Source organism: Adiantum capillus-veneris, chromosome 14, assembly GCF_014529385.1.
Source record: "Adiantum capillus-veneris isolate H3 chromosome 14, ASM1452938v2, whole genome shotgun sequence".
NCBI lineage: Eukaryota > Viridiplantae > Streptophyta > Polypodiopsida > Polypodiales > Pteridaceae > Adiantum > Adiantum capillus-veneris.
In genome coordinates, this window is record NC_140944.1 from 118966462 (window position 1) to 118989183 (window position 22722).

At 39.5% G+C, this 22722-nt stretch overlaps 1 pseudogene; it reads left to right on the top strand.

The window, feature by feature from the left end:
* Positions 1 to 9475: 9475 nt before the first annotated feature.
* Positions 9476 to 11379, top strand: LOC147443020 (codeine O-demethylase-like; annotated as a pseudogene).
* The last annotated feature ends 11343 nt before the right edge of the window (positions 11380 to 22722 follow it).

Genomic DNA, 22722 nt, shown 5'->3' on the forward strand with positions numbered 1-22722 from the left:
CTATCCACACAAGAATCTGACCACAAATTGACATGGAACTCCTCTTGTGGACCTACACCAGGAAAGAAGCTAAAATTTGGAAGAGACTCGCTTTATGGTTCAAAAGAAGGGGCTTTGAGAGGGCGTTGAGGTTACTTACAGCACACTCAAACTAGGTCACCCTTATCATCCCATGTTCCCACCTTTTGGCAGCCCATGTTCACCTCTTAGTGCCTTGAGTTCCACGTTTTCCCATTAGCCCCTTTTTTACTGCTAAAGGCATGATTGTGTGGCCTTGACTTAGGTAAATGTGAAGGCAGCTGAAGCAACCAAGAATTAGAAGAAGGTAGCCATCCAAACTTCATTATGTGGGGTCATCCATGCTAAAGCTTAAGGTAGCCATTAGAATAAAGCATTCTCTATATTCTAGGATAATGATTACTTGCAAAAGATTTAGTTTTTTTTTTTGTTCATATGATAGTAGTCAATCTCTAGTGTTATGTCTCATTGTCTTTGTCTCCTTTGTAGTGAGCATTTATGTCAATTTCTTTGTTATCAAGATTTTTTTCAGTTCATACTTGTGAAATGTAGTCAAGTCTAAGTCGATCAAGACATCACCAAGACCTCACACTTAACCATTGTCAAGATTGAAGTTAACCACAAACTCCTCTTGGTTAACACAGTTTTGCATTTCAAGCCCACATCTCATTCTCGACATTTACTCTTTGAGGCTAGATTTATATCTCTCTTTTGGAGGCATTCAAAACCTTCTCTAATGTCGCTATTTGTAAAATCACATTGGAATTTAAAACTAATTTCTTAGGCAATCTTGAAGTCAATTTCTAATAGGGGCATGAATGCGTTGCTTTGCCCACTTTTCATTCCTTTGGCTAACTCCTGAGCACATTTCTAGACTTAGCTTTCAAGGCCTATTTTAATATCTTTTGGTTTTGAAAAAAACATAAACTTTAGAATGAATTTCTTTAAAAAAATTGAAGGTAGCATCACCCTTCTAGCACTCTAAGCCATAACTGCACCTTCTCTACCACTCCCTTCCATTATTGTTTATCTCTCTCTAGAATGCACCTTCTCTACCACTCCCTTTCATTATTTTTTATCTCTCTCTAGAATGGCGGATACTAGTGGGAAAAAATCAATTTATATAGATTAAAAGCTAAACTTTGATTGTCTTGCCCTTGACTTCATAGTCATCCTTAACTATGCTATATACAAGAGGAAATGAACTAGGGGTCAATTTTTAGCACTAAACATCATCCCATGATAAATGACGAATCTACTCTATAGTAGTTAGGAGATAATTCATAGTCATCCTTAACTATGCTATATACAAGAGGAAATGAACTAGGGGTCAATTTTTAGCACTAAACATCATCCCATGATAAATGACCAATCTACTCTATAGTAGTTAGGAGATAATTTGCCACAAGTATGTCATGGAAATGTACCATGAATGCCACAAGTATGTAACCTAGTTGTATGCATATATGTAAACTTTAAAAGGTAAATGAAGAACATTACAATTGTTGGAAATATAGTTTTAGGAGCTGGTGGAGAAGATGTAGGAGAAGCTCAAGGGTACACAACACAAGAAGTAGTATTATTGAATGTGCCAGTACAAAGATAACTCTACACTTGATTGATGGGTATGTATAGAGCTGGTTGGGGGGGGGGGGACCTCCTAGAAGGAGAAAAAGTTCCCCGATAATCTTCTTTTTCTTTTTCAAAACTCACAATGGTGAGTAAATTATATTCAAAAAATCATAGAATTACAAAATACTACCATGCTCATCACGAGCCATGACATCTTCGAATGATCAAGGATACATCGGCTGATAGGGGAGCCACCCCAAAAATATTGTATGGGTCCTCATCAATACCCTTTCAGGTCCATCATAGCGGCATGCAAGGTCATGTTCCACTCATCAGAGTCTATGTGTTTTCTCAATGGGGCGATGATAGCCCCCTTGATTTCTTGGATTATCTCCGTGAACTTAGCAGCTTGTATGGTTCTCTCAAAAATCAGACAGTTCCTTGCCTTCCACACATGTTTAAAGTAGCACAATTTGAGTTGCAATGAGCAAAGCATGGCTCTTAAACACCTTCCCTCCTAAGAAGAGATTGTTCTTGAAAAATCCAATTTTCCAGGTTTTTTGGACCCCATTTGGAGATCTTTCATGCAAGGCCATCTATTGCTGGGCATTCCTTAAAAAGGTGGGGGAGATCTTCACAAGTTACTATGCATTGTACACATCTATCCAAACCAATCCCCCTTATGCATATCTTCACCCTGGTTGAAGGGCTCCCCATAACACCTTCGATAAGAAGACCTTCATTCCATGGGGCCATTTTGGGTGCCAAATGTTCCACACTACTATCTCCCAACTTGACTCTTACCACTACTTGCTCCACTGCTTGTTCAGCAAGGAGAACTAGTACTTTGAAAACATAAGCAAGAGGTACACTTCCATAGTTTGTGGTTTAAGGAAGTGGATGTTCTTGGGCCACTGCCATGCCTTCCACTCAAACTTGGACTCACAGTTCGGTAGACACCACCTGTTATGCCGTTCTAGGGCTCTACTAAGTAGTGATCTTTTAGTCCCTCTGAGGCTAAGCTAGAGGGCAAGTTGCTCCGCTCATTTCTAGTCATTACTGTTGTGATCCCAAAGTTGGCCTATATGTTTGACGCCTTTGTTATTAATCTTTCTTTCTACTACCCTCCAAAAATGGGTCAAAAGGATGCTTCTAGCCTGAGATATCCAAAAGGAAGAGTCACTAGCGAGTTATAGAGTTGTGAAAATACCTTGACATCTCTACCCATTCCAAGGATTTAGTTTCTCTATTACACTTGTGATCGAGCTCATTTGTCATTCCCCCCAAGTTTTAGTATGGCCCATCGAAAAGCATGTAGCTTGTCATGCACCTTGAGCCCTTTCCACTGACCACCATGCGAGCACGGCTTGAAATTATCCATCATATCCTTAGCCATAATAGCCCAAGCCTGATCTTACTTTATGATTGCGAGAAAAAATTTGGCACATTGGGCCTCTACATGGGTTCTAGGGTTAAGAATCCCGAGACCGCCTTGCTCCATAGGTCTTGCAATAATCTCCCATCTGGCCCATTTCCAGGGTGTTGACTCTTTAGTGTTGTTCTTCCGTAGAAATTTCTTCATTGGTTTCAAAAACAAAATTCTAGTTTCTTTGGCTATCTTAACACTAGGTTGGTAACCTAACAGGACATAAAAGTGTCCTTTCAGGGTTTTGAAAAAAACCTCCAAAATCATAGTAGATCCACTCATTTTGTAAAATCCTTTCATGAGGTTATAGTTCAAGGCCTACTACACATGGAAAAAATAAGAAACTTGTAAAATTTCTCATCTTTTGGTCACACCAAGCCTCCAAAGTTGATGGACCAGTACATTTTCATCAAAACAATCATTTTTTATGTTTTGTTGCATAAAAATAAGATTAGGGATTTTTGTAGGACTTGAGATAAATTCCCTAGTTAACTTCAATGGGTTGTTGATCAGAACACATGATTGCATCTCACTCACTATTTTTTGTTTTGCCAAAAGAAATAGGTACAAAAAAGTTGAATTTTTACCATTCTTCAAACCTATCATCAAAGTTTCTATAGCCACGCTCAATACAAATAATATATGCATGTTTTCTTAGTTCCCTATTGTCCTTTAGGTTCATAAGGAGCCATGGAGCATGTCAAAAGAATAATACATCTCTTAACAAGGGGAATCTTGGGGACAAAGATGAAGTGCTAAATACAGCAAACATGAAAAAACTGGGTTCAACATTATGAGTTGTAGAATCCCATAGAAACTATCCAATATCTAGCCAAATTTGATCCTTATGACTAGATATGGTTACTACCTACAAAATGCATGTAGTTTTCACAAGAAACTAACAATATTGAAAACGCTATACTTGATATACTAGAATGTTTCGTTTTCTTCTATAATTGAAAAAATCAACCATCGTTGTCTACTATGCAAAATAGGGTATTAGGTGCCCCAAAACTCAAGGAATATTAGCTTTATGTTACAATATGCGACATAGAAAATCAAAACTGCATTTGGATATCATGAAAGCCACCAAAAAAATCATAGAAGAGCTAAAATTGGCTAAAAAACAGGATTTGACAATTTTTGTAATTTGGTCATAACTTACAACTTTAACATTTATTTCTCCCTAGAAGCATCATGACATTTGAGGAATACTAAAGATAGTTCTCTAGCATTCTAAACCTCACAAACATGAATTCTAGAGTGGTATAGTTGCAAAAAGTTGAAAAAAGCCAAAAATAGGACCCGTTTTTTCACACAATTTAGGTTGTGAAATGTTGTGCAAGGACAAGGTTAAAGATGGAATTGATATTCCAAAAAAATGTCAAGTTTTTTTCAGCTCATGAGACAACTTTCTAGATAGATAGCACCTCAAAATCCATTTTGAAACTCTTGACATAATTCAAGGAAAATGGTCACTTAATAGGACATAAAAGTGTCCCAGGACATAAAAGTGTTCCATTACCAACCTAGTGTTAAGAAAAGGAACATAAAAAGCTATATAAGGAAGCATAAATGACTTGATTACCTTCACTCTACTTGAAAAAGGGCAGAGCACATACTTCCATCTCTGTATCTTGTTTTTTATCTTCTCCACCATAACCCAAGAAAATATTTGCTTGGGAGTTATGTCCACCCCTAGAGGGGCTCCCAGGTGTTGAAAAATACTCCCTATAGATACTATCTCCCCAGTCCATAATGACGGATCAAACGAGTCGTTCTCAAAGAGAGAGAGAGAGAGAGAGAGAGAGAGAGAGAGAGAGAGAGAGAGAGAGAGAGAGAGAGAGAGAGAGAGATCTTGATTTTTCAATGCTAGATTTGGACCCTGATGCTAAGTCATACGTTTGTACAATTTCAAGAGCCTTCCTAATAACCTAGGGGAATGCTTTGAGAAAGAGAAGAGAGTCATCTACAAAAAGCTTTGCCAAAAGTTGGTCGTTGTAGAGTCAAGCCTTGAATCTCCCCTTTAGCAGTATTGTCTTCAAGCCTAGCCATCACCTCACGCTAGAAGAGAGCTCATTCTCTTGCATGCTTTCCAAAGAGCTCACGTCCTAGGCTATGTACCCTAGTCACTTGGCCTCCTTCCGCCTAGGTGGAAGAAATTAGCACCACGTGGCATTCTCTGGTTCAATGCACCCTTAGGGGTCCATATTTTACCCCAAAAAAGCTCATTGACATCACTTCTTTCCCCACCTTTTGAATGCATGCCATATCCTGCTCAGTGGCCCAATGACCTGAGTAAAACTTCCACCTGACCGTCTTGGCCCTTGGCTTTAATTCCCCTCGTGCTTGCCGAACTTCAATTTTCTCGAGCCCGCGTTCCGAGGGGACAAATATTTTTTAAAAAATCATCTACAAACACTTCCCCTTCAGCTGCTCCAGGCTTCCCCAGGCTATAGCTCGACACTCAAGACTCAGAATCACAAGCAGTGACTTCTTGCTGACTCCACTCGACATGCTCTTTCTGCTTGAACCCTTTCGAGGCCTAAAAAACACCAAACGGTACATCCCCCGATGCAGGCAAGTGCGCATAGACCCGGCCCCTCGAAAATCTTCAACTGATCATAACTTGCTAGCTCGAGCTCCGATTTGCAATCCAAGAAGATAGGCATGCTCCATAATTAGAGCTCTACACATCTATCTGGTGAAATCTATCTAGGCCATCGGTCCCCAGTTGCCCTGCCCTTCGGGGATCTACTAAACCTTCTACCTTTGACCTTTCGTATCTTGAGCATTGGGGCTCCGTTTGATGATTCCTCTGGACTGACTTCTAGAGCTTACTAAACACTCATTCCATAGCACTGACTTAGCATTTTGGGCACCTTGATCTCTTATCCCATCTGGACCATCCTTCAGCTCTTTTAGACTAAAAGCCGCTTTAGACATACATTCCCACTACCCTTTGGCTGCCCAGGACCTTGGTACCTACCCTAGCCTTCTGCATTGTACCTGCCTATTGCCTTTGCTTGGCATAGGCCACTTTACTGCTCGGGGACCAACTTTGGGTGCACCAACATCCGTCGCTATGACCCACTAACAGACACACCTCCTGATATTTATTCCCTCCCTATAGGGACGGTAGTTTTGATTTCTTTTTGCACATTATTGGCATAAATATCCCATGCCCTACGCCTATGTGAATTTGCATCGTTTCAAAGATTGCTCAAATATTTGAGGGTTAGGCGTCTAAAGAGTGGGTCTTCAAAGAGGTGAACCCCCATAGATGGTATCTCTTTAAATCCTTGGGGACATCGATCTTCTCCTTTGGTTTTTTTCAATTTGATTCTTAATGGTAGGTGATCTGATATACAATGAGAAGTTAACACCTTCATTTCAAGCCATGAGGGCAGCCAATCAGCTTGATGAGGCTTAGACATTTTGACCTTTCAGATCCAATTTTAGTATGTTTGATGCCCGAATTTTTTCCTTTCTCTTATCTACCATATTGTGAAGTATCCCACCATAAGCCATTCCCCTTCAATACGGAAGTCTTTTAGTTGCTCCCAAAGCTGGCTCTTTCCTCAGTCAAACAAGGTCCATATATGCTCCCAAAGCCTTGCTCTTTCCTTTGCCAAACAAGGTCCATATATACTAATGAAAGTGATATGTTGATCCCCCCATTTTACCTTAACTCCTAGATCTCTCCTTGATGGATGATTGAACACCACTTTAGGCTCTAGATCTCTATCCACTATCGGAAGAATGCCACTCAATCCATTAGTACTTTCTCCGTAGAAGACTAGTCTTCTCCCCAAAGCTTGCCTTCTTTTGCTTGCAAAATCCAAGTGATGCTCTTAGATAGCCCAATAGTTTATACCATTTCCTTTTTCTGACTTATTTCCATAAAAGGGAGCTCTTTCGTTGGGTCTTGATCCCCTTCACATTCCATGAATGGATTACAAACTCTTCCATTATTGAGAAAGGGGCACAAACTCCTCCACCTCCTGTTCTTCCGTGCTCTCTTTCCTACTGTTCTCCACCATAAGAACTATCATCTTCACCTCGATAACATTGAGGTTTTCTAAGTTGGCATCCTGAAGCACCTCAAAAATATTGTGATATAGGAAGGGGGTTTTGGAGATGTCTAGTGGGACTTCCTTGAGCCGCCCTACCGCCCGTGCTTGGGATTGAAATGCTTGCAATATATTTTAGATGCTTGGTGCCATCCTTCTCCTTTCTTACCAAGTATGGGTGATTGAACAATCCTCTGAACCAAGGGGGATGATGGATTGTTTTGGGTAGTGGATGTGAAACGGTATCCGAGGGTGGCCTTACTGTTGCTTTCATGGAATTTTGCAGTTTTCTCTATGGTCCTTGTGGCTACCTTGTTAGACTTAACCTACCCATCTTCTTGTGTCTTCTGGACATCCTTTTGCGGAGTCTCCTCTTTTAACCATTTGGTCTGTGATAGTTTGACATTTTCACCAGCTATTGGGCCGGCCTCGGGCCGTTATGGAAGCAACAGAGCATGATCTAGCAAAGTGCCCAAACTTGTTACACTTAAAGCACCCCCCAAATAAGGTGCCAAAGTTCAAAGGAGTAACCTTGAGACCATGAGAAATCTACTTTGGAAACTGAATTATACCAAACCAAAGAACAGCTTACTCAAAGACTAACTCGAAAGGTTCAGTCTTGGTCAACAAAGTCATTGAAACTTTGGATGTGATCTTGAAAGCTTATGATGCTAGGCTAAAGCCCAATCAAACTCAAGAGTCTAGATGGATAATATATCCTCATCCAGGGTATGAAAAAGAGAGGTTGCAAATGTGCAAGGAGCTCATTCACGCGGCCCAAGCTCTTATGGGACCACATGTTCCAGATGCTTCAAAAACAGAGGTGCTAGCTTGTGAAAAAAATCCAAGAATTGAAAAGTCATGGTATTGTAAATAGAGACCAAGAAGAGACAAAAGTTGAGACACCTTTAGATACAAGGGAACTAGCCAATACCATTAATGGGGTCGGATCACAAGCACTGATGCCTATTTCAGAGGTAGAAGAACTGTGGCCACAATCATTATGGGAATCGATTAGAAACCAAAAAGATGGTAGTGCTACTTTACAATCAGCACCTATCCCTGAGATAAACATGGATCACAAATTTTTCTCAGGGGATATAAGATCTCTATATGGCAATGTCGGGTCTATCACATCCGAAGAGAGTAAACCACACTCTCTACAAACTTTGTCATCTTTCATAGGAGAACTCGAAAAAAAATCTAAGGTTGAAATGGTACCTTCTCAATGGAAAGCCACACCAAATGATGGATACCAAGAGCTTGCATTAATTGATGTCTTCTCCTATACAATGCACACTTTATCTCTCAGAGCTACTAAAGATTAGACCTCATATATGGGGCCAAATGGGCAAAAACTTGGAAAACATGGGGTTGAAAATCCCTTCACATGACCAACTTGGAGACAAAAACATGGATGACACCTCACCTAAGAAACCACAGACAAAGCCAACACCAGTAAATAAGGTGGGTGACTACTGTGAAGGAGAAGAAGGAAACACCACCTTACCACTTGAGTACAAAGGAGTAAATACGGTTTCTATAGTAGACAGTGGGGCACGAATCTCCATTGCAACCAAAGATATATGGAAAAAATGGGAAAATCCTGCTCTTACAAAAACTCGAATGAAACTGCAGTTAGCGGATGAATACGTGGAGAAATCAATAGAAATATTAAAACAAATCTTTGTATCCTCGTGTGGCATTGAGTATGAGTACACCTTTGCCATAATGAATTTTAACAAGTGCAGCAACTTTGACATCATATTAGGCAGACCATTCATGCATCAACTCAAAATGGTACAAGACTGGGGCTATGACTATATCTACTTGAGACACAAAGAGGTCACAAAAAAATCAGTGTCAAAGATCATAGTTATAGAAATGTAGAGTGGACCTCGAGAGAAGAACTAAACTTTACTACGGATCAAGAAGATGAGATACCAGCCGAGCTGTAAGATAAAGCACACATTTGGATGTACAGAGCTCCTGAGTGTAAATTTGAAGAAGGAGGATTGTATTCTTGATCGACTTGTGGAGGACACATGCTATATTCTAGAACCTTTTCTTGAAGAAATGTTCGAACCCTTTGGATGGGATCGAATACTCGTGACTCTTGATGTCTGTGTAAATGAGGTTACCAACACTAAATTTTGCTATGAAGATGGATATGATATAACTCCCTTGTTTACGATAAAGGTGTTGAAGGAAGCTAATGAAGTTTGTGAGTGTGAAAGTAGAAATGGTGAGATAGATAGCTACACCATGGAGCATGAGGCAAAGTGAAAATGAAGGAAGCAGAGAAACGACAAGAATATGTCATCATTGGCGTACCTGAAGAATCGATAAGAGATTCTCAAAGAAGTCAACTCCAAAAAAGGTGCAAATGAAAGCAGATGAAGTAAAAAAGTTTCCAAGTTCAACATCAAATGTTCAGAAAATGGAAGATCAAAAGAAGAATAGGGACAAGGAAGAAGATCGATTGTCTCCTCCTACAATTATCAAATTCAGCATATGCAGAGAAATAGGACACAAAAGCGCATGTTCAACTGTAATATATCCAAAAGAAACAAAGAATCTAATGTCTTATGATACATGGATAATGATGGGAAAGCTGCCAATCAACGAACTATATAAGATCGTGTACACAAGTTCAAAAATGCCAATTCCTAGCTTTGCCATGGCCGAGGCCGTACTCAAGTTGAGTACCAAGGAGTACAGGGATACTTTCCACATAGTTGCCTCCCATCATATCAAAGAGAGTCTGATCTTGACAAAAGGCTAGAGGAACATCTTCTTTCAATCACAAGAAAACTTTTCAGCAACAACACCATTAAAAATCCCAAAAGCACCTCAAGTCAATGCAAGAAACAAGCAATCAAGCATAGTAAAAAAGGTAAAGCTAAGGTAAAATTTGAAGTATTTCAACCTCGCAAGACAAATTTACCTTCAACGAGCCTCCATCAAACTTCCCGTGAAACCTCTACATCAATAGCAAAACCATTGGTTTTGCAATGCAAACAAAAATAAAAATTCTATCAACCAAAGTTTCCATCACAAAAAAACATACAAAAGAAGTTGAAGAATGTAACCAAGTATTGGTATCCAATGAGCACATTAAAGTCAAAGACCCAATTTGGACACTTTTGACTATAAATTCCATGCCATTATGCAAAACTAGCTTGATATTTCCACCACCCGGTATCTCAAGATCATGCGCATCATCAACCTTCATTGTATCATGAGCATGTACATAGAAAACCATTCTCTGTACTTGTCACATAGAATCTGGCTCCAAAGTCTATGATCTAATTCTTATCAAAGCTAGCATCTTCTGCAACAACGGCATTTGGAATAAGATTTGTTATAAATATTAGAGCATTTGAGACAAAAAAAAACAACAACATTACCACCACGATCTCTTTTGTAAAAAATTCACTAAATTTGTGTAGAATTTTGTTGATTAATAATTAACTGAAGAGATTTTATAACACCTTTTGGACATCTTTTTCATACCTTTAGCCAACTTTTTGTATGTATACTCTTAAGATTTTCACATGAAATATTTATTTCCCTTGAAGAGGACCTATGTTAAACTTTCATTAAAAGATGAAAGTTCTTTCACACAAATTATGTGAGGCAATATGCACCACTCTTGCATTGTATTGCAAAGGGTTTTTCGATTCTCAGCTATCAAGAGAAACAATGGGACTCAATTACTAGTCAACGTGTCCAGACGTGGACTTGACATTTGGTTTGAGCTCACATTCAGACTTTGGATCTCTCACAATCATAATGCAAGATGAAGTTCCGGGCCTTCAAGTATGAAAAAGAGATGCATGGATTAATGTAGTACTTATACCAAACTCATTTATTGTCCTCCTGGGTGACCAAGTTGAGGTAAATATTAATTATGATTGTAAAACAAAACAAATTATATGCCAAAATGTTTCTAGAAAACTTGCTATGGAGCTTAATAGTCAAGCTTTCATGTCTGCAAAGACTGACACCATTCTTTCTTGTTTAAGATATTGACAAATGGATGCTACAAAAGTGTTGAGCATCGAGTCATGACAAATACGATAAAACCACAAATGTCTATTGCTTGTTTCTATGCTTCAAATGAGCATGAACATGTCGAACCCCTCAATCAATTTGTGACTCCAAGGCCTCCCACCATGTACAAGGAAACAAAAATTTGGTGACTATCTTAAGCATGGATTCAATAGAGGGCTAAATGGTAAGTCAAATCTAGAGTTTAATAGATGAAGACTTATTTCATTTCCATAGCTCTTCACCGAAATGGTTGTATAAATATGGAGCTATAACATATAGATGTAGTAAATCATTATGCAAATAAAAAAGAATTTACAATGCTTATTTCACTTTACAAATCCTTCAAACCGCTGTATTATGTGACAAGTACAAGATTTGAAGGAAACACCTACAAAACTTAGGGGAAACCATGCACAAGATATTCCTCTCAAGCTATCCTATATGAATATTTACTGGTCTTTCAAAGAACTATGGATTGGGAAAATTTCATTCATATGTTTCAACTCATGATGATCTTTTCTCTCTTCATAGAGAAATTGATGATTAATCTGGTGTGCCTAATACCTTTCAATCATAAAAGAGAGAGTTCCTTTTAAAGAAAAGAACTCCCCTCAAAGGATATGAACCGGCGAAGGATATGCGTCGGCACATATCCTTTGAGGGAGTCCTTTTTTTAAAAAGAAACTCTCTCTTTTATGGTTAAAAGGTATTCCTTAAAAGAGGAAATCATAAAAGAGAGAGTTTCCTTTTACTCCCCTCGAAGGATTTGTGGTGGTGCATATCCTTTGAGGGGAATTCTTTAAAAACAAGTGAAAGGGTCACGACGGCTTTCAAAAACAATAAGAAAGTGATAAAATTGTTTAAATTGGTATCAATGTTTGGGAAAGGATTGCATCAGCTTAGTCTTGAGCCGGTTGAAAATCGAGACTAGCTAGCTGCAAACCATGGTAAACAAAAGAAAAACGGATGAAATATGTGAGAAAGTCATCCAAACATTTTGCAAATCTTAGAATTTCTGCTAGTATTTTTAGTTGTTGTCTTTGTGATGAGGAAACTCAATCAGCAGTTTCATAATAAAAGAGACTTTCTTGAATGTTACACTAATTGGAATCAAAATATAAAATGCAAGAAATGTAAAGCCATGTGAAGTTGTGAAATGAAAGGTGAAATAAAAAGAACTAATTAATATATGTGTGTGTGTAGAATTTATTAGAATTATGCAAGGTGAAGCTTCACTTTAGCATTCTAAAACAATAGAATGCAAAAAAAACATATGTGTGTAAATTTACTAAAATTATGCAAGGTGAAACTTCACTTTAGTATTCTAAAACAATAGAATGCAAGAAAAGTAAAGACAGGATGTGAAATGAAAGGTAAGTCTCCATTATGCACTTGAACCTATGAAAGTCCACCTAACCTAGCCCAACACTAAGGGTTTCTTTTAGAAAGCAAAAAAAAAGAAACTCTCTCTATTATAATGGAGTGAAGACTAAAGTCACTATACTTTTTTTTTTTTATAGCAAAACTCACAATTGTGAGTGAATTATATTGATCAACCCAAAAAATTACAAGGTCTTTCCATACTTGTGTTGAGCCACGATGTCATCTAGGGACCATAATTACATCAGCTATTAGGGGAGCCACCCCTACCAACCCGCCCTTATCCTTGATACACAAGGTTCATAATCATGTTCTTATGAGATCTTTCAATTACCGATGGCAAAGATTTTCCCCCTAGGCTTGCCATCTGCTAACAACAAGACACAAGTAGTCCTAGACCAATCCTCTAAGCGTTGCTTGTACCCGAGTGTCCATATTAGCACTTTTCTTTCTTGTATAATTTATGCGAAGCTTGCCACCTCTAAACCTCCTTCGAACACACGATGGTTACTTGTCTGTCATACATTATGCAAAAAGAAGTACCTAACGATTTGAGTGCTGATGAGGAGGACAGGACTACCTGAATTCTTCCCTCCAAGAATTATATCAGTTTTGAAAAAACCAAATTTCCATGTTCTTTAGACCCACTTGTATATTCTCCCTACGAGGCCTTGGATAGTTGGGAAATCCATAAATAGGTTGGCCAGATCTTCACTAGCCAACCTGCACCCCTAGCATCGATCTGACCCAATTCCTCTCTCCTGAATCTTCAACCCTGTCGGAAGAGCACCCCAAGTTACCTGCCAAAGTCACTGGACTATTAAAAACAAGGTGAAGAGACACAAAGGCCTGCTTGAATGGTTTATATATTAGAAAAGGCTCCACTTAATTAATAATGTGAAAAGTGCACATTACACAATATTATTTGAGAGCAAAATTATATATATATATATATATATAATAAAATAAAAGCAATAAAATTAAAAAACACATTAAAAACTAAAATAAAAAATATATTAATGCTTTCATTAAAAGATAGATTTAATAAGCATAAAAAAGATTAAATCAATTCAATAATTTAATAAAATGAATCTTTGTGAATTCTTTAAATAATAAGGTCAGGAGGCACGAAGGCCTACTAAGTTAAGGGGAGATGAGGGAGAGTAAGTTTAAATGCAAACCCATAATCACATGGAACTTTTATTGTGTTTTAATATAAAATTGTATGATCTATTACACATATATAATCACAAGTAGTTTATTTATTACAAAAAACCCCACTTAAATAATGTGAAATGTCACATTGCAAATCAACTTTTTGTAAATAAAATAAAATGAGAAAGGAGTAAAATAAAAAACAATAAAATTTGAATTTGAAGTACAAAAAATATTGTAGTGACTTTTTTAAAGGAGATATAAATATAATAAACATAAAATTTAGTAAAACAATATACTGAAATGAATTTTTTTGAACTTTTTAAATGAAAGAACTTTTTCTCAATACCTCGTATCATAGGATCAAACTCCTATGAATACACTTGTTAATCCAAAAAGGTGAATACAGCTTCGAGAAATAGCATTCAAGAGATTATGATGTCTTTCTATTCACTAGATTTCAAGGCCTTTTTGGACAGTTGTCAAGCAAGAACGACCTTCACCCATAGTCCACTAAGGCCTTTAACAAGCAAAAACTCTCTCTCTCTCTCTCTCTCTCTCTCTCTCTCTCTCTCTCTCTCTCTCTCTCTAGGGAATGCAAGATTATGGTTGGACCTACTCGGTCCACTTTCATAAAACGCAATTAATTTATGCCGTATATTCATATTGAATCTATGTTTCAAAGGAAAAGAAGACACTTCAGCTGTCGCCATCAACCCCCGTCTCAAATCATTCGTGTTGTTACCCTGCATGCCTTTCCATCCTCCACACATTGGCAAACACCATCGCCAAACCTCATGGTAGGTTTGCACTCATCTATTTGTTGCAATCCAAAACCCCCTAGTCGTACACATTGGGAATCTCTTGTCCCTATCCTTTGTTGCCTCTGAAATGCACACAAATTTCTCACATATTCATTTAAGGAGAGTCTGGGGACCCCTCACCCTCTCGTGCATCTTTCGCCTGACACATCGCAAGGCTCGGAGAGCTGCAACCTGGGTAGCGCAACACTGAGACAAGGAAGAATAGGGATTCGCCTTAGGGTTACACTTGTTCATTGCATGTACTCATCATGGCCATTCCTCCTCCTCATTGCGCTTGCCCTCTTCTTCATTATCGTAGGACCTATTCCCCCTCTCCTCATCATGGCACGTGCTGCTTTTTGTGTGTAATGCATGCATTCACACACCACAAGAAAACACGCACGCTCATCAAACCACGAGATAGATAGATAGATAGATAGATAGAGAGAGAGAGAGAGAGAGAGAGAGAGAGAGAGAGAGAGAGATGAAACGATCCATGTTGCCGTGTTGAGCACCATAAGACAAGACTTTGGCAAGGAACATCATCACCGTCGTGGGTTCGCACCCCCCCCCCCGGCAGGCTTGCCCAATGCCATCCCTCCCTTTGCACGCTGCAGTTCGGTGAATCCCATTGGCATTGCAAGGCAGCAACGCGGACATTCTCCTGCAATCCTTTGTGCACAATCCTGTACAAAAATCTCCTATTTTGTCTCCCTCTCCGCACCTTCTCCGTTTACATCATCTAACATCTCTCTCTCTCTCTCTCTCTCTCTCTCTCTCTCTCTCTCTCTCTCTCTCTCTCTCTCTCTCTCTCTCTCTCTCTCTCTCTCTCTCTCTCTCTCTCTCTCTCACACACACACACACACACACACACACACACCCTCACCCTCCCCTCCACCTGCCATTAAAGCTTTGTTGAGAACCTCAAGAGCGATTGGCACTAAAAAAAACTCCTTGTCCCCCCCCCCCCTCTCTATCTCTCCCCCCCTCGCCCCGCCCCCCCTTTTCCCTCAAAGATGTAAATGCATCTACTGAGATTCATATTAATCAATCCCAAACTCAAAATTGGCACGGCCTATTGGGTCTAAATAGACTCAACCCATTAATTTGTTATCGAGATTCTTGGAATCTCCCAAATTTGAAAGCAAAAGACATAGGAAGCCCTATTCATGCATGCTCTCTCTTAATTCACAAAAGACGCTCTCTACACAGACACAGTGAATCACTAAGAATCTCCATCATGGGATCTGCACATGTCCTCCTCGACTTGCCATCATCTCCTCTATGGACCCATTACTGGATTTTCCTATGCATGCTACTTTCTCTCTCTGTTGGTTTCACAACAGCCCTTCGCACCTCTTCTTGCACGTCACCTTCTTCTTGCAGTAAGGGCACAACACCTCACCTAGCTTGAAGTTGTTGCTTCTTGTGTTGTACGAGAATTTTTTTTGCTTGTTGTTGCAGACAGATCATTGTTACCCCCTGCACTCCTTATCGCGATCATCTCTAGCAACCTGCACTTTCTCGAAGCCGCAAATGACACACACACACACACACACACACACACACACACACACACAAGGTGAGAGTTTTCTTGTGCTCCCCTAAAAATCAACACATACGAAAGCTAATGTGCTCCCTTGTAACCGCCGTCGAGCAGACACAATGCACTGCAAGCTTGTCAAATATCATCACGATGAAGGAGAAAGAAATCTTGAAGTGTCCACCCTCGCACCGTGGACGCACATTGACTTTGTGTGTCTCTTCATCCTCCACGCGCCACTCTAGTAACTCGAGTGGAAATTCCCAAACTACCCCCAATATTTTGTCATAAATTCCCAAAATGCCAAATCTCTCCAAAGATTTTTTTTTTTGTAGCTTTTTATAAAGATTGATTATTTATCAATACAAGATGCTAGAATTAGAAATTGAGTCGGTTGTGAAGGCTATGGAGATGAGTTACTATTTTAGACATAATTGTCTTTTTTTGCCAAGTGATTTGCGACAAATTACATGATAAGCATATGAATTGTCAAAAAGGAATAAAAATTAAAAAATCTTGAACAATCCAATCAAAATAGACACATGGGTATTTTGGAAATTTTGAAAATTTGAAGAGAATTTTCATGAATTAGAGGAGCATTTTTGTAATTTTCCCTAAAAGAATATCTCTCCCTCTTTTTCTCTCTCTGTCTTTGGCCTCCCACTTGTCATCTCTCTCTCTCCCTCTCTCTCTCTCTCTCTCTCTCTCTCTCTCTCTCTCTCTTCCCACCTCCACGTGCTAAGATCCTTGTCTTAATCAAAATTTCTTTTGATGTCAAAGAGGGTATCTTCAAAGATACCCTCTATTGAAGATACCCTCTAATTCAACCCAAAAGTAAAGACAGGACCTACTAGCTCCATATTCATTTCTTAAGGCAGAATGTTGCGATATTTCTCTACTCCTTCTCCCAGATCAGATGCACAAACCAACCAAAGGCACCACCATCGTAGGAGAGTTTTTTTTTCTTCAATGTGTATTAAAAAAAAAACCCTTCAAAGGGTCTTTGCCGATGCAACCGACGTAGCCCTTCGAGGGAGATTTTCTTAATTATACAATGAGAGATAGATAGATAGATAGAGAGAGAGAGAGAGAGAGAGAGAGAGAGAGAGAGAGATAGAAGAAGCTAAAGGGAATGATTGCATCTCTTTCCAACAAAAATTTTGTGAGAAATTTTGATTGTCACCCTGTCTTTAACCAATAGTAGCGCGCAACTAGCAAGGCCTCATCGTGTCTTAAGTAAAATAACAATCTCACCCTGCTTCTCTAATAAGGCCACACATCGTTAAGAGTTGGATGGAAACAATTTCCGTCACCTAATCATCACAGGTTTTCTAGAAGCAAGCTTAGAGAGAGAGAGAGAGACAGAGAGAGAGAGAGAGAGAGAGAGATCATCGTAGCATTCATAGCATGGTCCTATAGGTGGTGGAGAAGCTTGTGGATCCCCCATTGGTTGTCTTGTTCTAGGAGGATATCCCCTAGTTTTGTAGTTCTAGTTTTCCATGAACATAAGCATATTTTCATCAACCAAGTAGTGGTTTTTTGTTGGCTAAGCTATGTATGAGGTCTTTGGCATCTCTTCCAGGACGATCCATGGAATTTTTCCCTCCAAATCATATGCATTTCTATTAAACCCTTTCTCATAGGTATTGTCTAAATCTTCTCGATACAAAACTACCTGGACCATACTCTAATAAGAAGGTGCTTCTCCGGGTTGAGAAATCCTTACCATGGCCCTATTTTCCTAGGGTAAAGGAGGTTGATGCCCCAACAGAGGTTGAGGTTTTTCATGCCCTTGGATTGCGTTATTTGGCCATACTTAGTATCTTGGAGGGGGTGGAACTGCTGCCCTCCATGTGGTCCATATTGTCTCTCTATAACATAGTTTCTATTATAGAAACATTTGTGGGTTTCATGGTTTGTCCATTTTTTCTCAGTAGCACACCACTTCTATACACGTGGTACACTACTCATGGCCTCTGTTGAAGGTTGCACCATTAAGTTGGATGATCTCCTCCACAAGTGTCACATGTTTGGGTGGGCGGTTGTCGTGTGTTTGGGTTCATCCTATTTCCTTGGTTCATCCTTCTGATCACTGGTGCTACTCATCCCCTGGTTTGTGTCTTCTGTCACCTCTCCATATGCCTTGCAATTGTGTACCAGATACAACGCCTCTTTCATGACTGGCTCAAAAGTAACACATGCCTTTATGTGCAAGTATTTTCTGAGCGTGTCATTTCACAATCCTTCTATGAAAAAGACTAATAGCCTCTCATCCCGAGGTAGTTCTCTAGCAGGGCATCTTTCTATGTATTGCTTGAGACGAAGCGAGGCTTCCTTCACCTTTTCCTTTTCGTTTTCCTTCTCCTTTTGTCTAAATGCATAGATTTGGGAGACAATATTATGCTTAATTCCTCTCTTTGAGAATTTATCAGCAAACTCTGAGAGAAATTGCTCAATACTTGGGAATTCCAAGCTATTTAAAGGTTGAAACCAGGTCAAAACAATTCCTTCTAAAGTCAACCCAAAACCTTCATACTGAGTATGGAAATCAGTAACCTGTTCCGCCCTTAGGAATTGTTTGAAGATCGAAACATGGGCATACAAATCTCTCGATCCAGTATACTTTTTGGGTACACATTTTGCCACTTGAGATGGTCGCATGCGTCTGGACCCCGCAACCATCCTCACCACCCCTGGTCCTCTTAGTGTGGTCTCTCTAGGTTCATAATCTCCCCTTGGCACTATAATTGGTATCCTATCCGCTATACGTTCACCAAGTCGATCTTGTGTAACGATCTTTTATAATAGTCGGAGGGATTCTAGTTTTGTAAGTCATGTCAGGTACCGCAGTGCCTCTGTGTGTGTTTATAGAAGCCCTAGATCCTGTTGATCCCATAGGCCTTGTGTTTGGAAATCGTTCATGTCCAAAACAATCTTCCACTCTCGTTCTCACTAGACTTACATGCTCAGTTTCTGATCGCGGGTGAGTAATCGTGGTTTTCACTTCTTTTGGATTTACATAATATTGGTGGAGTGGTCCCCCAAAATATGTATATCATTCTAAATGTTTTGCCATACTTGTCCATTATGACCACCAAAATACTTCTCCCCTCCGTGTAAGTAAAAACGTATATTTTTTTGTTGTTAGCCAGTTCCTTAATGCAGGGTCCATCACATCTATAATAGAGTGTTTGTTCTCCATTATTGAATTTATATAAACCCACATAAGTGTTGTATGTATTAAGCTACTCTGTCTCATTGATGCATCTAAGAACCGCATTTTGCTTATCCATTCTGGGTGGTTCATCTACTAGCTCTTCATCCATCTTGTCCTTGGTGCCAATCATCCCCCGTTTGTCCACAATAAAGGGGTTGTGAACCACTAGGTACATCATTTCCTCTCTTTCAAAACATCCATACCCATCATAATCCACATCTACAAGGTCTCTAAACTCACTTGGCTTATTTTCCAACTTAGCACAGTAGCGGTCCCATCCTTATACATTTTGGACTTAAGCACATTTTCAAATTGAAACTTCAAGTACAACAATTTTACTTGAGATGTAGGTTGAGAAGGACCTGCCCCCATGGAAGTTGTTTCCTTAGGTTTCAACTTGTTGGAGTCCTTAGTCATTAGGCGGTATGATCTTTCTCACGACGTGTCAGAAAAGCTTTCCTCTACAATGGGTTCTAAAGGATGCATCGGTCTTTGATTCATGCTACCTTCAGTTGAGTGATTGCTCACTTCGTCTATGATACTGGGATTCCTATTGTGGTACAATATTCTTGATTGCAAATTCACGAAGAATGGGTATTGCAAAATCCAAACCTGTTCTCTTGATATTGACCTCAGAAAATATTAATGATGTTTGCTATTACACTTTTTTGAGGTCAGTACCAAGAGAATAAGGGAAGGAAAACTCTGTTTGTTGCACCTGTTCGCTTGGTACTGACCTCAAAAAATATTAATGATGTTTACTATTACACTTTTCACAAGGTCAGTACCAAGCAAATAAGGGAAGGCAAACTCTATTTGTTGCACCCGTTCGCTTGGTACTGACATCATCTTTATTAATGATGTTTTCTTTCATACTTTTTTGAGGTCAGTACCAAGCGAGTAGAGGTAATACAACCGTATTTGGTGCAATTCTTCGCTTCGTGCTGACCCTAGAAATCTTAAGTCCCTTGTGTAGCAATTGACATGTCGTTTTTTGTTATGCTATTGGTAGAGATTCCTCGTGCAAAGGCCACACCTAGAAGGGAAACAGGTGACTCTTTGAATGTTCAAGCAAGAAGACGCCGATATGAGGCGCATAGAGATGTACTGCAAGAGCTGCGAAGGATCAAACGACACATGCAATCGGCCATTCCACCTCTTCCTTTCTAGCGAGTAGTGCGAGAGATTTGCAAGCATTGGAGAGTGGGCATGCATGGGCTAGCAGTGCACTTCTCTTCCTGCATGAAATTTCAAAAGAATACCGTGTTGAGTTCTTCAGTGATGGATATATCCTGGCTGCCCATGCACACTGCATTACTATCATGCCACATAATTTTGACACTCTTCGGAGGTTGCACTTCCGCCTACAACGGGTTGCTTGAGCCAGTACCTATTCGGGATAGTAGAACCATGGATATTTTGAATATCCCTTCTCTCCATCCTCATGCACAACAGATAGAGCCTTCTAGAGCTAGATTAAACAACAGAGGGACACGATCACGGTGTTGGGAAACAAGAAAACTGAAACACCTCTATAGCAACTTCACCCAAGAGCGTTGAAAGAGCACTACAACAACACCAAAATATTTGTAAAATCCCTTTGAAACACCACAAGTCCAACAAGAGTAGTCCCCTTGGGAATTTACTGGCCGTCGCCAACCCAAGAGACTATGTCACATAGGAGCAAAACCCTGCCAAGGCATGGATTTATAGCACACACCGACAAATGCATATGAATACAAGGGTCTCCCCTTTCACCATTGATCATCAAAAACTGACAACTTCAATATCAATTCCACAATTCATACATACATGCCCTCCCAATCTACCTGAACACAATTTGCCACTAGGCTGCCATAGCCATAACCTTGCAGAGAACTAGTCGTAACGTGAAGAGCACAAATCCAATTGGAGCACTTTAAAGATTGAGAGAAAGATTGACAAATTACTAGCAAGAAAGCTGAAGATGACCAAATTTGAATCTACACGCCGCTACATGAAAAATTGATGTGAACAGAGAGCTGTCCCGGTACGACTACACGTAGAGTAGTCAAGGTGGGGGCAAAAACTGCAATAGAAACCATCAAGGAGGCACAACGAGCTCAAACCTGCAATTTTTTGGAGTTTGGCTGAACTTTTTCAAGTTTGTACATGATTTTAAGTAATATACAAGTCTCCGTTCAAAAAACTCACTCACGGTCACTTACAGCAGCGCGACAGCTGTCACTAGACTAGCGACTTGTAGTGCATGTACATGTGCTTGCTAAAGAAAGCTAAAAAACTCACTCACGGTCACTTACAGCAGCACGATAGCTGTCACTAGACTAGCGACTTGTAGTGCATGTACATGTGCTTGCTAAAGAAAGCTAAAAACCCCACAAAAAGAAAGCCCACACACACTTTTGACATTGTACGTCATGTCCGTATGTAAAAATTTACAAAAAAACGGGGTGTCAAAAATGCACTCAACATAGTTTGCCAAACCCCCAGTCTGCTAGAGCATTCATGCTCAACAGTAGCAAAAGATTTCATGTCCGCCCGGATCAAAAGGCCATACAACATAAGCACAAAATGAATAAAGAAACACCAACCATATCAATTGTGTCACTCCTAATATCAAAGCATAAACCATATGTAGAATCCAAATCCTGTTTAGGCATAAAGTACTCTCAACAGATACCATACAGAGAAAGCCTTTCACGGCTACAACATCCAAAGAAGCCTTTAACATATCCTCCAAAAAGTTTTCAACTTTTACCTCAACCATTTTTATATCCTCATGCGTATACATTTCATTCTCCCCACTCTTCATTAAGCCTCTATCCAATTCAACCATATCATGCTTGATAGGTAAGCCATCTTCCATATATACCTTAGGCTCCTTAATAAGAGGATCAAACAAGGTAGAATCAACCATATTCACATGAGATATAAAAAGATCATCTCCATTATTTTTCACATACTCTAATCTCTCAATATTCTCTTCATCATCAGTTAAGGCATGGCTACCCACATCATCATACAAATCATCAAGTTTCTCATTGATAGGCCTTCATCAACAACACAAGTAGTATACCTAGTTGCTTCATCACCCTTTTGCATACAATAAACCAAAGCATATACTCAAGAGCCCTCATCATGCACATCACCCTCTTTGTCATTTTTATCTTCCTTGACCTCCATCCTGTGATCCTCGACTACCTCATCTACAAGAGAAGAACTCATAGCAATAACATTCGTATCAGAAGCATACTCATCCTCATTGTAACATATATGAGAAGCATTAGCCATGTGACTTGGACATTCAAAATGATCATCTCCTTGCATTTGAGACTCATTCATGCCCATGGTAGCCTTCTTGCCTACATCCACCTTAGTAGCATCATCATCTTTGATTGGAAGGTTGACATCAAAGCGCTTAAACAACAAAGATGGCATACATTGAGCATTCTTCTTGATCTCATTGTGTATATGACATT